This window comes from Capra hircus, chromosome 18 (assembly GCF_001704415.2).
Source record: "Capra hircus breed San Clemente chromosome 18, ASM170441v1, whole genome shotgun sequence".
NCBI lineage: Eukaryota > Metazoa > Chordata > Mammalia > Artiodactyla > Bovidae > Capra > Capra hircus.
This window is the reverse complement of record NC_030825.1, coordinates 23,031,952-23,045,541: the sequence shown is the minus strand read 5'-3', so window position 1 is coordinate 23,045,541 and position 13,590 is coordinate 23,031,952. Positions and strand designations below refer to the sequence as shown.

The 13,590-nt window shown below is 37.4% G+C and overlaps 1 protein-coding gene across 9 annotated transcripts in view; it reads right to left on the bottom strand.

Annotated features, from left to right (window-relative positions):
* CHD9 (chromodomain helicase DNA binding protein 9) overlaps nucleotides 1–13,590 on the bottom strand; it is a 219,929-nt gene that overhangs the window by 104,677 nt on the left and 101,662 nt on the right. The window lies entirely within an intron of this gene.

Sequence of the window (13,590 nt, the reverse complement as noted above, 5' to 3'; positions counted from 1 at the left end):
AGTAAATGCAATCTTAGACTGCACAAACAGGAAAGAAGTATAATGAACAAGGGAGGTGATAATTATAGTATACTCTAGTCTCACCAAAAGAAATGTATTCTGTTTGGAGTTTAAGAGGAACACAGACTAGATCACTCATTTAAGACATATTATTTGAGTACATACTACCTACCAGACATGCTGTTTAAATACCGGGAATAAAACAGTAAGCAAGATAAAGCCCCTGATCTAATGGAGCTAACATTTTAGAGAAGGAGATAAGCAAATTGGGGGAAAAAAATCAGGTAAGGGTAACGGCTATGCCAAGAATGAAAACAGGATGATGGGATTAAAAGTGATGGGGTGACTATTTTAAAATGGACTCAAGGAAAGTCGGAGGAGACCACTTATACTGAAATCTGAATGAAAAGAAAGAATTAGCAATGCAAAGATCTGAGGAAAGATGAATCAAATTATTCTAAGCAGCTTTGAAAAATTAGCAACAAAGCACAAAACCCAACATTCTGATTTTTATCTTTTAAAAATCCAGTTTCCCTATTGGATAACATTTTGCACCAACTATACTATCCTTTCCAGTCTGTACTTCTGGAGACCACTCCATGCAAGAGAACCTCAATTCTTCTTCAGATCTTATCTGTTCAGGTCCTACAGTTTTAAGCTGGTTCCTTCTAATAATTAGCCATCACTATTCTCAATGGTCTGATTTTCAGAGTCAGGATTTTTAACTATGAACTAAAATCTCATTACAACCCATCAGTTCAGGGGCTAGCCATTAACATTCTTTATAAATGTAGTGGACTAGTGTTTTCAGAAACACTGGTTACAGCTTAACACACACACACGCCCCTACATATATACATTGATAAACATTAAAAAACACACCTATGCTGGGTCACAGTAAAAATTTTTGAAATACACAGTTCTAAGAGGTTAATGAACGTTTCAATTTTATTTCATAGGGGTTCAACGCAGACTCTTCACTTAGGGTTGGAGGGCTTTGAGTCACCTGGTATTAGTCTACCTGGAGGATGGGATCAACCACATTGGGCAATTAGTTAATCAATCAAAGAGAGAAACAGTTATAGCTATTTAATGGATATAATAAAAATAAAAACTCTGACCCTGAAGCTCATGTGAGCATCGCTGATTAACAATTTCCAATGCATACTGCCACACATCAAACAAAGGTGGGACCACCAAAGAGAGCGCTTTGTTTGAAACCCTCTGAAGCTGCCTATGCATCCCTTCTTTCGACAAGTTTTAACCCACGACCACAGTCCATGTGGTCACAAAGAGTCAGACAAGACTGACACACACATACACACACACAACCTATAACCTCCCCTGTAATAAACTGTAACCATAAGTATAACAGTTCTTCAGCGAGTTCTGCTAGCCTATTATTTAAACTAAGGGTGGTTCTGGGAACCTCCAGAATGTGTAGATGGTGTCAGAAGTAAAGGCAGGGGCTTCCTTGGCAGCTCAGTGGTAAAGAATCCGCCTGCCAATGAAGGAGACTCGGGTTTGATCCCTGATCTGGGAATATCCCACATGCTGCAGAGCAACGAAGCCTACGCACCACAACTATTGAGCCTGTGCCTAGAGCCCAGGAGCCATAAGTACTGAGCGCACACGCCCCAAAGACTGAAGAGCGAGCATCCTAGAGCCCACGCGCTTCATCAAGCCACCGCACTGAGGAAGGCCATGCACTACAACTACAGAGGAGGCCCTGCTCTCCACAACCAGAGAAAAGCAGTAATGACGGCACAGCAGTAACAACCCGGCAAAACCAAAAATTAAAAAGAAATAAACTATTTTTTTTTAATTAGAAGAAAAAATGAAGGCAGTCTCGGGACTATGTTAGCTTTGCAGTTTATTTAACTCATGAGTAATACTCTTAAACGAAAACAAAATTTGACGAGAAAAATGAAGAGATCTTGATCTGACAACTATCTTCAAATGTTAACCTACTGCAAAGATTTTCAAGTTTTTCTAAGATGTGTAAAACTAACAATGATTCCATTCTATTAAAGGCCTATCTATATGAAACCTGGACTGAGAAAACTGTTTCCTTAAATATTCCTATGCAAATCTTAAAATTAAAAAATTTGTACGTAAGAAAATATCAATATGCCAAGAAACTCGGTAAAGAATACAGTAGATTTAGCTGTTTTTACAATTACATATAAATCTGCAATTATCTCAAGATAAAAATGTTTAATTAAAGAAGATAACTTAGGCTTTCCTAAGAGCTCAGAGACAGTCTCCTTCTGGCCTTGAAGAAACAAGCTGCTGAGTCCTACAGCTGCAAGGAAATGAATTCTGCCAACAATCCCGTGAGCCTAGAAGAGGGTGTGAGTCTTCTATGAGATTACAGCCCCAGTGGACTCACTGGATGAAGTCTTATAAGACCCTAAGCAGAGACACCAGCTGAGCTGTGCCTGGACATCTGACCCAAGGAAACTATGAGATAATAAATGGATGCTGTTTTAAATTACTAAATATGTGGTTGATCTGGTACTAAATTCACATACCCTACAACTGAACAATTTTACTCCTGGGTACACACTCCACATAAATACACAGAAAGTTCAATAACAGGCAAAACTAATCTATGAACATGTAAATCAAAATAGTGATTACCTTTAGGATGAGGTCAAGCAAGACTAGTAGGAGGCCTAAGGAGATTTTTAGGATTATGATAATGTTCAATTTATCGATCTGGATTGGTGAAGTAGATGATGATGAGTCTCTGAAAATTTACCAAACTATTTACCTATAATTTGTGTACTTTTCTGTATGTTACACAACAACAAATTAAAAGGCTACAACTCTGAAAGTGCCTACTATTTAATCTTACTATCATTAATATAAGTAAATAACGATTTATTACACCCAGATATTTAAGAAAAAAACCATCTGTTCTAATCCATTGATGTCTTGACACTAAAAACAAATTATTTTTCTTTACTCTGTTAGCATGGTAATTAGTGTTTTTTATCCAAATAAATAGTAAAAAGTAAAAAGGAAATATTATATATCTCCTCCAATACCAGGAGAAATCTATAAGATACTGAAAGACATCTAAGAGTTTACTTCAACCAATGTAATTAGTGATGGGGGAAGGCAAAGAAATTTTTTAAAACCTACAATCAAAATGTGAAGGTTTTAAACAGAAATAGGAGAAGGCAATGGCACCCCACTCCAGTACTCTTGCTTGGAAAACCCCATGGACAGAGAAGCCTGGCTGGCTGCAGTCCATGGGGTCGCTGAGTTGGACACGACTGAGTGACTTTACTTTCACTTTTCACTCATGCGTTGGAGAAGGAAACGGCAACCCACTCCAGTGTTCTTGCCTGGAGAATCCCAGGGACGGGGAGCCTGGTGGGCTGCCGTCTATGGGGTCGCACAGAGTCGGACACGACTGAAGCGACTCAGCAGCAGCAGCAGAATATTTTAAGTCTATAGTCATTTTAGATTGTTAGCATTTCTGAATAACATGGTCATCTTCTTTTTCCAGTTATTATCTCCAATTTCCAAATACTGAAATACATTTTTTTAAGTTATATAAATAACTTTGAATTTACTGTTCTAGTTGTTTGGAGTGTCCTTTCTCTAAAAGGTAGCCAAGCAAACATCTTATTCAAAATTCAGTGTAGATATCAATCATTTTTACAACATGTAATTTTACTGCTATGTTTGCCAAAGCATATTGTAGTTATTTAGAAGTCAAGGTCATATTTGATTTATACCTCTAAAACCTAGCCAGTTTTGGTACAGTTGCATCATCTATGCAATGAGGATAATCACAGTATCTATAGCTATGACAAACCTATACAGTATATTAAAAAGCAAAAACATCACTTTGCTGACAAAGGTCCATATATAGTCAAAGCTATCATGTACCAATGTGAGAGGTGGACCATAAAGAAGGCTGAGAGCCAAAGAATTAACGCTTTCGAACTGTGGTGTTAGAGAAGACTCTTGAGAGTCCTGTGAACTACAAGGAGTTCCAACCAGTCAATCCTAAAGGAAATCAATCCGAATATTCATTGGAAGGACTGATGCCAAAGCTGAAGCTCCAATACAGTGGCCACCTGATGCAAAGAGTTGACTCATTGGAAAAGACCCTGTTGGTGGAAAAGACTGACAGCAGGAGAAGGGGATGACAGAGAATGAGATGTTTGGATGGCATCACTGATTCAGTGGACATGAGCCTGAGCAAACTCCAGGAGATGGTGAAGGACAGGGAAGCCTGGCGTGCTGCAACCATGAAGTCAAAAGAGTCAGACACAACTGAGCGACTGAACAACACAATGCCCATGTATGCAATCCAGAAAGATTTTACAGATGAGCCTGTTTGCAGGGCAGGAATAGAGACACAGATGTAGAGAACAGACATGTGGAAATGGGGGGAAAGGGTGGGTGAGACAAATATTGGGACAGGAGGACTGACATATAAACACGACTGTGTGTAAAATAGACCGCTGGTGGGAACCTGCTGTATAGCACAGCGAGCTCAGCTTGGTGCTCTGTGGTGACCGAGATGGGTGGGATGGGGTGGTGGGAAGTGGGTTCAAGAGAGAGTGGATATGCATATACATATACCTGCTTTACCTGATAGTAAAGCAATTATACTGCAATCCTTTAAAAAATAAGAAAAAAACATTCATTTCTATTTTTTCATCTTTTCAACCTTAAGAGAGATTTCAAATAAATAAGGCAAATATGAATATATATTTAATCTCATTTCATGAAGATTAGCTTATCTTCTCTATGTTAAAAATAGTGTGTAATTAACCATTAACAATAAAAAGAAAATAGTGACTCTGGAGTTAGGCAATCTTGGGTTTAAAACTTCTTTCTGTTACATATCAGCTATGTAACTTTGGGCAAGTTTGTTAATCTTTCCAAACTATAGTGCCCTCGTCCATACAATGTGTATAATACTGGCAGCAGCTAAAGATTGTGTCCAGTATTAAAACAAGCTAATTCATGCAGTGTATAGTGTGATAATTGGCTATAATATTTTTGAGTGCCTATTTCTGAAGCTCTTTACAAATATTATCCTATTTAATCTTACATGTATCAGTCACTAAAAGAGATAGCTACAGAACTAAAAGTGTTTGTATATATGATTTGTGGTTCAATTGTTTTGTCTTTTTAAGGAAAAGGAAACATTTTATTTTAATGAATGAGTGATACAGTAGTGAGAGATTTGGGAAGTTATGGTGTCACGTACAAGGCTTTGAGTGCCAGGCTAAGTGAAGACGTTGGGCAGAAAAAATTATGATAAAAGCTATACCAGATTAACCTAGCACAAAAGTGGAACAAAGCAGAGGCAGTAATTTAGGGGAGGTACATCTAAGTTATCAGCCCTCACTGCCCATCTGTAAAGAGGTCTACATTCAAATGAAAACTCTTAAACTAGATTTAAGAAGGTATGTATTTGGGGAGTATCTTCTACAAAGTGATACAAGAAGGCTTGGGATACCATAAAATAAAAGAAGTAGAAAATACAGAGTGAGAAGCTAAGAGAGCTTTAGACAGAATCTTGGAGAATCTGGATCAGTGTGCAGGAGAAAAAAGAACCACCAAGAAATTGGAGAAAGAATAATCAGCCTAAGACTTTGTAGTGAAACAGATCCATAGAATCCATATGGATTCCTAAATTCAGATCTCTGAATCCACAGAAACAGATCCCAGAAAAAGTGATGAGCCTCAGAAATGCAGATGACACCATCCTTATGGCAGAAAGTGAAGAGGAACTAAAAAGTCTCTTGATAAAAGTGAAAGAGGAGGGTGAAAAAGTTGGCTTAAAGCTTAACATTCAGAAAATGAAGATCATGGCATCTGGTCCCATCACTTCATGGGAAATAGATGGGGAAATAGTGGAAACAGTGTCAGATTTTATTTTGGGGGGCTCCAAAATCACTGCAGATGGTGATTGCAGCCATGAAATTAAAAGATGCTTACTCCCTGTAAGGAAAGTTATGACCAACCTAGACAGCATATTCAAAAGCAGAGACATTACTTTGCCGACTAAGGTCCGTCTAGTCAAGGCTATGGTTTTTCCAGTGGTCATGTATGGATGAGAGAGTTGGTCTGTGAAGAAAGCTGACTGCCGAAGAATTGATGCTTTTGAACTGTGGTGTTGGAGAAGACTCTTGATTGAGAGTCCCTTGGGCTGCAAGGAGATCCAACCAGTCCATTCTGAAGGAGACCAGCCCTGGGATTTCTTTGGCAGGGATGATGCTAAAGCTGAAACTCCAGTACTTTGGCCACCTCATGCAAAGAGTTGACTCATTGGAAAAGACCCTGATGCTGGGAGGGATTGGGGGCGGGAGGGGAAGGGGACGACAGAGGATGAGATGGTTGGATGGCATCACGGACTCGATGGACGTGAGTCTGAGTGAACTCCGGGAGTTGGTGATGGACAGGGAGGCCTGGCATGCTGCAATTCATGGGGTCGCAAAGAGTTGGACACGACTGTGCGACTGAACTGAACTGAACAGTGTCAAAAACTGAGTAGCTATGAGAAGTAATTGGTATAACCCATACTCTACATTTCAAGAAGTCTAGATGGTTTATTCTCACCAGAAGTACTGTCATCTATATTTTTGCCTTACTATATCACTAAAACAGTTTTGAAGTATTTATAATCTCTCATTCTTCTCTTCCCTTAAAAGAAATCTAAGAGATTGCAGTAACTCGTTTTCCTCAAATTATGTAAATCCCTTTCCTTTATCCCAATTTTAGCCAACGTTTTCTCTGAAGGAAAAAGTAAATTTAGAAGGCACATTAAAACAAAGGGGAAAGTAATTAATTTTTTAAATGTCAGAGAGAATTCATAGCTACTTACAGACGACTGTTCCTCAAAGAACATCCTGGCAACAAGAAAATATATAAAATTTGTATGTCAGGATAATTTAAATTGGTATGCCAGGATTAGTTAAAAAAAATTTTAATGACAAAGCAATGAAGACTTAGATATATTTTTAATTCTAAAGTCATGACCAAAACTAAACAGTTCAAACATTTCAGTGGTATATTTAAGTAAAAATGATTTTAAAAATTCAGTAGTAAACTCCAAAGTCCACAAAAATTGGTGTCAATTAAAAAAAAAATTCAGTAGTGTATCCTAACAGTTGAAGAAACTTGAATATGAATAACATTTTAAATGAAATGTGAAATTACTACTGACTATCTTTGGTGACCAACCTAGACAGCATATTATAAAGTAGAGACATCACTTTGCCAACAAAGGTCCGTCTAGTCAAAGCTATGGTTTTTCCAGTAGTCATAATATGGATGTGAGAGTTGGACTGTAAAGAAAGCTGAGCACCAAAAAATTGATGCTTTTGAACTGTGGTGTTGGAGAAGACTCTCAACAGACTCTTGAGAGTCTGTTGGACTGCAAGGAGATCCAACCAGTCCATCCTAAAGGAAATCAGCCATGAATATTCACTGGATGGACTGATGCCAAAACTGAAACTCCAATACTTTGGCCACCCGATGCAAAGATCTGACTCATTGGAAAAGACCCTGATGCTGGGAAAGATTAAAGGCAGAAGGAGAAGGGGACGACAGGGGATGAGATGGTTGGATGGCATCACCGACTCGATGCACATGAGTTTGAGTATGCTCCAGGAGTTAGTGATGAAAGGGAAGCCTGGCGTGCTGCAGTCCATAGGATTGTGAAGAGCTGGACACGACTGAGTGACTGAACTAACTGATCTTCAGTGTGATAATGGTTGTATTTAAAAACCTATCTCTCATTCTTTAGGAGATTTTAACATGAAGTATTGAGAGGTAAAGTGTTGTGAGGACTGGAATTTACTTTCAAATCATACCACCCCAAACAATAAAATCTATGTACTTATCTATAAACAGAGAAAAAAAGGCAAAATATTAATACCTACTGAAATGAAAGAACATTTATTTACTATTTTTATTTATTTACTTCATTTTATTTGTTTTTGGATACTGAATATTTTTCATTAGAAAATAACTTGTCCTAACCTACTACCATACTAATAATTCATTGACTGGAACACACATATGTATTAATAGGACAATTTCACTTTAATCCCAAGAATACTGACAGCTTTGTTTTTAAGAAAATTTTAAAACTATACAGTCTACAAACTCTTAATTCACAAATCAACTATACTTGAATTGACAGATATAAAGCCCAAGGTATGGCTAATGATAAAGATTTCCATAAAGAGAAAATCTTTCTCTTGGTCTTAGACAAGCTAACTACCTACATCCCTCACTAACTTACCAGCTCTCACCAACAAACGTCACACGTCTGTGTCATTGCTTGTAAGGAAAACATCTTTCTTTACATCAGGCAAGAGGAGTCCCTCTTCTTTGAGCTGCACAGTTTAGAGGGTTTGATTCCTGTCTCACACCCCTCCTCAAGGCCAAAACAATGTACTACTTTCTTCCCTCTTCTAGAACATGCTCCAGGTATATAGGAATTCCCTGCCTAAAACAGTTTCACACTCACTTGCAGAGCTCACCTGGGTCTATTCCCTAGGTTTGTTCTCTCAAAGAAGTCCTTGTTTGGCAAGGAACGCTTTGTATGGCAAGGGTAGAGAGATGGGAAGAGTGAAGGGGAGCCTGGATATGCAGGCTGAAAAGTCCACATTGTGTTCGCGAGGCCACCTGAAATACAAGATAGCGACAGGAGTGGCAAGAGAAGTAGAATGATCCATTTCTGCCATATTCTGGGGTGGAACTCCACAGGGCCCAAGGATTCTATTTTCAAACAAATGCTTCCATTTCTCAAAGAAGAACAGAACATATTCAACAATTTATTGACTTCACAACTTCAAATATTCTGACATACAATTTAAGAGCTTACATTTGTACTCCTTCCCTGGGACTCACAAATTTTAGGGGCAAGCCAGCATAAAAATGAGTTAAGAAATAGTTACATAAGAAAGTAGAAGACTGTAAAAAAATGTTATGTAAGAAAAAGAACAATAAAAGGAAACAGAATCAGATTTTAGATTATGCCACTAAAAAGTTATGCAGACTGTATATTTGGGCTTCAGTTTCTATAACTATAAAATTTTTAAAAGTTGATTAATAATTAAAGGTCTTTCTAGGTATAATATTTTTTGAAAATCCTTGAAGCAAGGAATCATTATCAAATAATAAGCTGACTTTACAATTTACAGGGCACTTTCAAATTTACTGTCACATTTATTAATCAAAAATGTTAGAAAAAATAAACAGCCATGTACTACAGATGCGAACGGTTGCCTAAGATGACTATGACAGTAGATAACAGGGCTAGGCCTCCAGCCCAGGCCTCGTCACTACAAAGTCAGTGCCACCCCTACTCTATCAGAGAGACTAACGTGCAAAACCAGCCTGCAAAATATTTATACTCCGACAATGGGACTGAGAAATGCATGAGAGAGACCAAGAACAGAAAAACTAACTTATCTTCTTCATAAATAGCTCATTTGTCTGGTGACAAAAATTCATGAATTAAACTTTCTAGGAATTACGGCTAAATTCAGTAAGAGATATAACCACATGAGTAATATTAAGAAAGTGCTGAAAGAGTAAGCTACAAAGGAACAGAGTCAAGCCAAAAAAGAAAAGAAAGTAAAAAACAGCAGTTTTACAAGATAAAATACAACACTTTGGAAATCAGATTATTTGATTTAAAAAAAAAAAAGTACTATTCCCTGCAGTACTATAATATCTAAGATGCTTATGAATTTAACCTGGAATTATATAAGATTATTTTATAATAATTATTATGTAAATAATTATTAAAACAACTAAGCAAACTACTGCATTATGTATTATAAAATCATGAATTATTTACCTTTTCTCTCTCTTTTTTTGGAGGGGTGGTGAGTGAGACTTGTTCCCCAACCAGGGATGGAACTCAGGCCCTTGGCAAGGACAGCACAGAACCCTAACCACTGGACTTCCAGGGGATTCCCTCTTTATCTTTTCTCACTATCTAGTTTTCTCAAACCTGTATTTGTCTCTGCTCTGTGACTTATAAACTGTGATACCTTGAGTTTTGGGTTTTTTTTTAATTACAAATTAAGGTGCCATAATGAAGAGTAGGATAAAATGTGATGATATATAAAAATGTATCCAACACTATCTGTATGACCCTGAACAAGCTATATAATTATTCTGAACTTCAAGTCAGTATCTGTAAAAAGAGTAGATGATAAGATCTACCTCAGAGTTGTTCTGACAATTAAATGAAAAAAAATATGTAAAGACATGATCTTTTAAGTATAACTGCCCAATGTTTATTGGCTACTTGTATTTTTATTATTATTCATAACTGTATAAATTATCAAAGGAAAGTCTGTACATTTATCTTGATATTCTAGGAATCTAATTATACACACACACAATAATTTATCTATAAAGATACTTGTTATACTACACAAGGCAAACTGGCTACATAAATCATACTACTTCTATATTATAAATTATTATACAGTCATTAAATGGTGTTTTAAGTCCTCCAATAAAAGCCAAGATGGAGTAATAGGAACTGGATTTATCCTCACACTTAACCGAAAAACCAAACGCAATATATGCAGCTATCATTTCTAGATGGTGGACATCAGGCAACCCCTGGCAGTAACCCCTGAGAGAAGGGGAACAATAAGCCAAGGCTGACTATTAGCCTGCTTTAAGCCGCAGAACAGGGAGATCAGGGAGTCAGGTGGAATCTCACAGCCTGAGTTGAGGAGACAGAGCTGAAAGTTCAGCTACCTACTAGTTCAGCTAAAGTTCAAAGCGACTAGTTTGCAGGGGAACATTCTGCAGCAGAGAGAGAACTTCACAGGGAGAGACCTCTGGAGATCTTCAGAAGGTATCATCCCAAGACTTTAGATGAGTACTGATCAATACTACCAGTTTGTGAAGTTCCCCAAGGCCCAAAACAAGCCACCTGAAAGGAACTGAGCTCTCACACTAAGGCCAGGGATGGTCCACCTTCCCATCAGCCAGAGTGGAAACTTTTCTATTTCACAAGGCATTGGAAAGAGAATTCACAATGCTATTATTGTGTCAGTTGTGGGGGAAAATTAGTTCTAAAGACTGTCCATCCAAACAAAGCTTGAAAACAGATCTTATAAAGATAAACCAATTTTCAAGTAGCTTAACTCTATCCCAGAACAAAACTCAAGAATATTTATAGAAATGCAAAACTTTCTTAGCACTAAACGGTAAAATTCACAATGTCTGGCATCCATTCAAAAATTATCAGGCATGCAAAGTGGCAGGAAAATACAACCTACACTAAGGAAAGAAATCAATCAATAGAAGCAGGCTCAGAAATGGCACAGATAATAAATAAAGTAGACAAGGAAAAGTAACATAGTTAGTATATTTCAAATGTTCAGTAAATTAGAGGAAAGATTAAGCCTGCTAAGTATAGACATGGAAGACACAAAATGAGTGAAAATGAGATTTGAAAAATACATTGGCTGGAATTAACAGATTACACAACAAAAGAAAAGAGTAGTGAATACAAATTAATAAAAACTATCTAAACACAAAACAACAAAAATAAAATTCAAAACTAAAAACAAGGAAAAGCTAAAGAAAATGCATACACACATATACACACATGAGCTGTATAAGTTGTACCACACTTATACTGTGAAACTGCCTAAAAAGGTGTCCTGGGAAGTTAAACATGGTACAACTTCAAGCAGCCTAATATACCTATATTTGAGAACAAAAACAAAAAAAATTTCAAAGAAAAATGTTCATGCTTGACAGAAAAATATAAGAACAGATCTAAAAAGCTCAACAAAACTCATGAATAAGAAACATGAAGACAATCACACCAAGTATCAGAATCAAACTGCTTAAAAATAATAAAAGAGAAGAAGATTTATAAAAATTAGCAGAGAACAAACATATGTTACACACAGAGGAACAAAGATAAGAATTACAGAAGTCTTCACATCAGAAAGCAAGGCAAAAACGAAGATAGCAGGGCAACATATTTAAAGGATAAAAAGAAAAACCACTGTCAACCTAGAAGTCTATATCCAGCAAAAATGTCTTTCAAAAACAAAGAGGAAATAGAACTTTTTAGACATCAAAAAATTAAAAGAATTCATGACTATCAGACCTGCACTACAAGAAATGTTAAATGAAGTCTTTCAAGCAGAAAAAAATGGTATCAGATGGAAACTTAGCATCTACAGGAAGAAATGAAGAATACTGGAAATGGTATACATTTAATTAAATGTAAAATATATTTTTTCTTATTTATAAAATTGTATTCAAAGATAAATGACTGCCTAAAGGAATATTAGTAGAAATTTAGTGTGGAGTTTATAACTTACATAGACAACAGCAAAAGTACAAAGGCCAGGATGGTGGGAAATGGAAGTACTCTATGCTATCAGCCATATGTATTCATATTGAAGAGGTATATTATAACTGAAGGTAAACTGTGATAAGCCAAAGATGTATACCATCAATCTTAAAGCAACCACTAAAATAATAAAAAGAAGTACTAAACAGCACCTCACCAAAGGCTTACTTTACATGCCAGATGTCACTCTGTCACCTCTCAGGTCTAAATCTACACTTCATTGTCTGCCCTGCAATCAAGGAACTTGTACACGTTTTTCTCTGCCAGTGGCACCATGTTAAGCTTTGCTAGCAGGCGGCACTGGAATGCAACTGGAAGATGATGGGGTCTCAGATCCTAGTTCCAGTGCATTGTCTCCAACAGGCTACAGAAGAATGCAGGAGCCAGATGGACAAAAAATCATCCCATGTTTAACTTCCCAGGACACCTTTTTAGGCAGTTTCACAGGAAGTTTTGAGTCATAAAAACGGTAGATGGGCATTGTCTCTGCATCTCCCTCAGTACCTCAAACAGTAGATTCCCAATCGTTGTTCAGTCGCTCAGTCATGTCGGACTCTTTGCAGCCCCATGGACTGCAGCACACCAGGCTTCCCTGTCCTTCACCAAGTCCCGGAGCTTGCTCAAACTCATGTCCATCGAGTCGGTGATTCCATCCAACGATCTCATCCTCTGTTGACCCCTTCTCCTCCTGCCTTCAATCTTTCCCACCACTAGGGTCTTTTCCACTGAGTCATTTCTTAACATCAGGTGGCCAAAGTATTGGATCTTCAGCATCAGTCCTTCCAATGAATATTCACGACTGATTTCCATTAGGATTGACTGGTTTGATCTTCTTGCAGTCCAAGAGACTCTCAAGAGTCTTCTCCAACACAATTCAAAAGCATCAATTCTTCGGCGCTTAGCCTTCTTTATGGTCCAACTCTCATATCTGTACATGATTACTGGAAAAACCATAGCTTTGACTATACATAGGACCTTCGCTGGCAAAGTAACGTCTCTGCTTTTTAATATGCTATCTAGGTTTGTCATAGTTTTTCTTCCAAGGAGAAAGTATCTTTTAATTTCATGCTTGCAGTCACCATCTGCAGTGATTCTGGAGCCCAAGAAAATAAAGTCTGTCACTGTTTTCACTTCCCCAGCTATTTGTCATGAAGTGACAGCACCAGATGCCATGATCTTCATTTTTGAATGCTGAG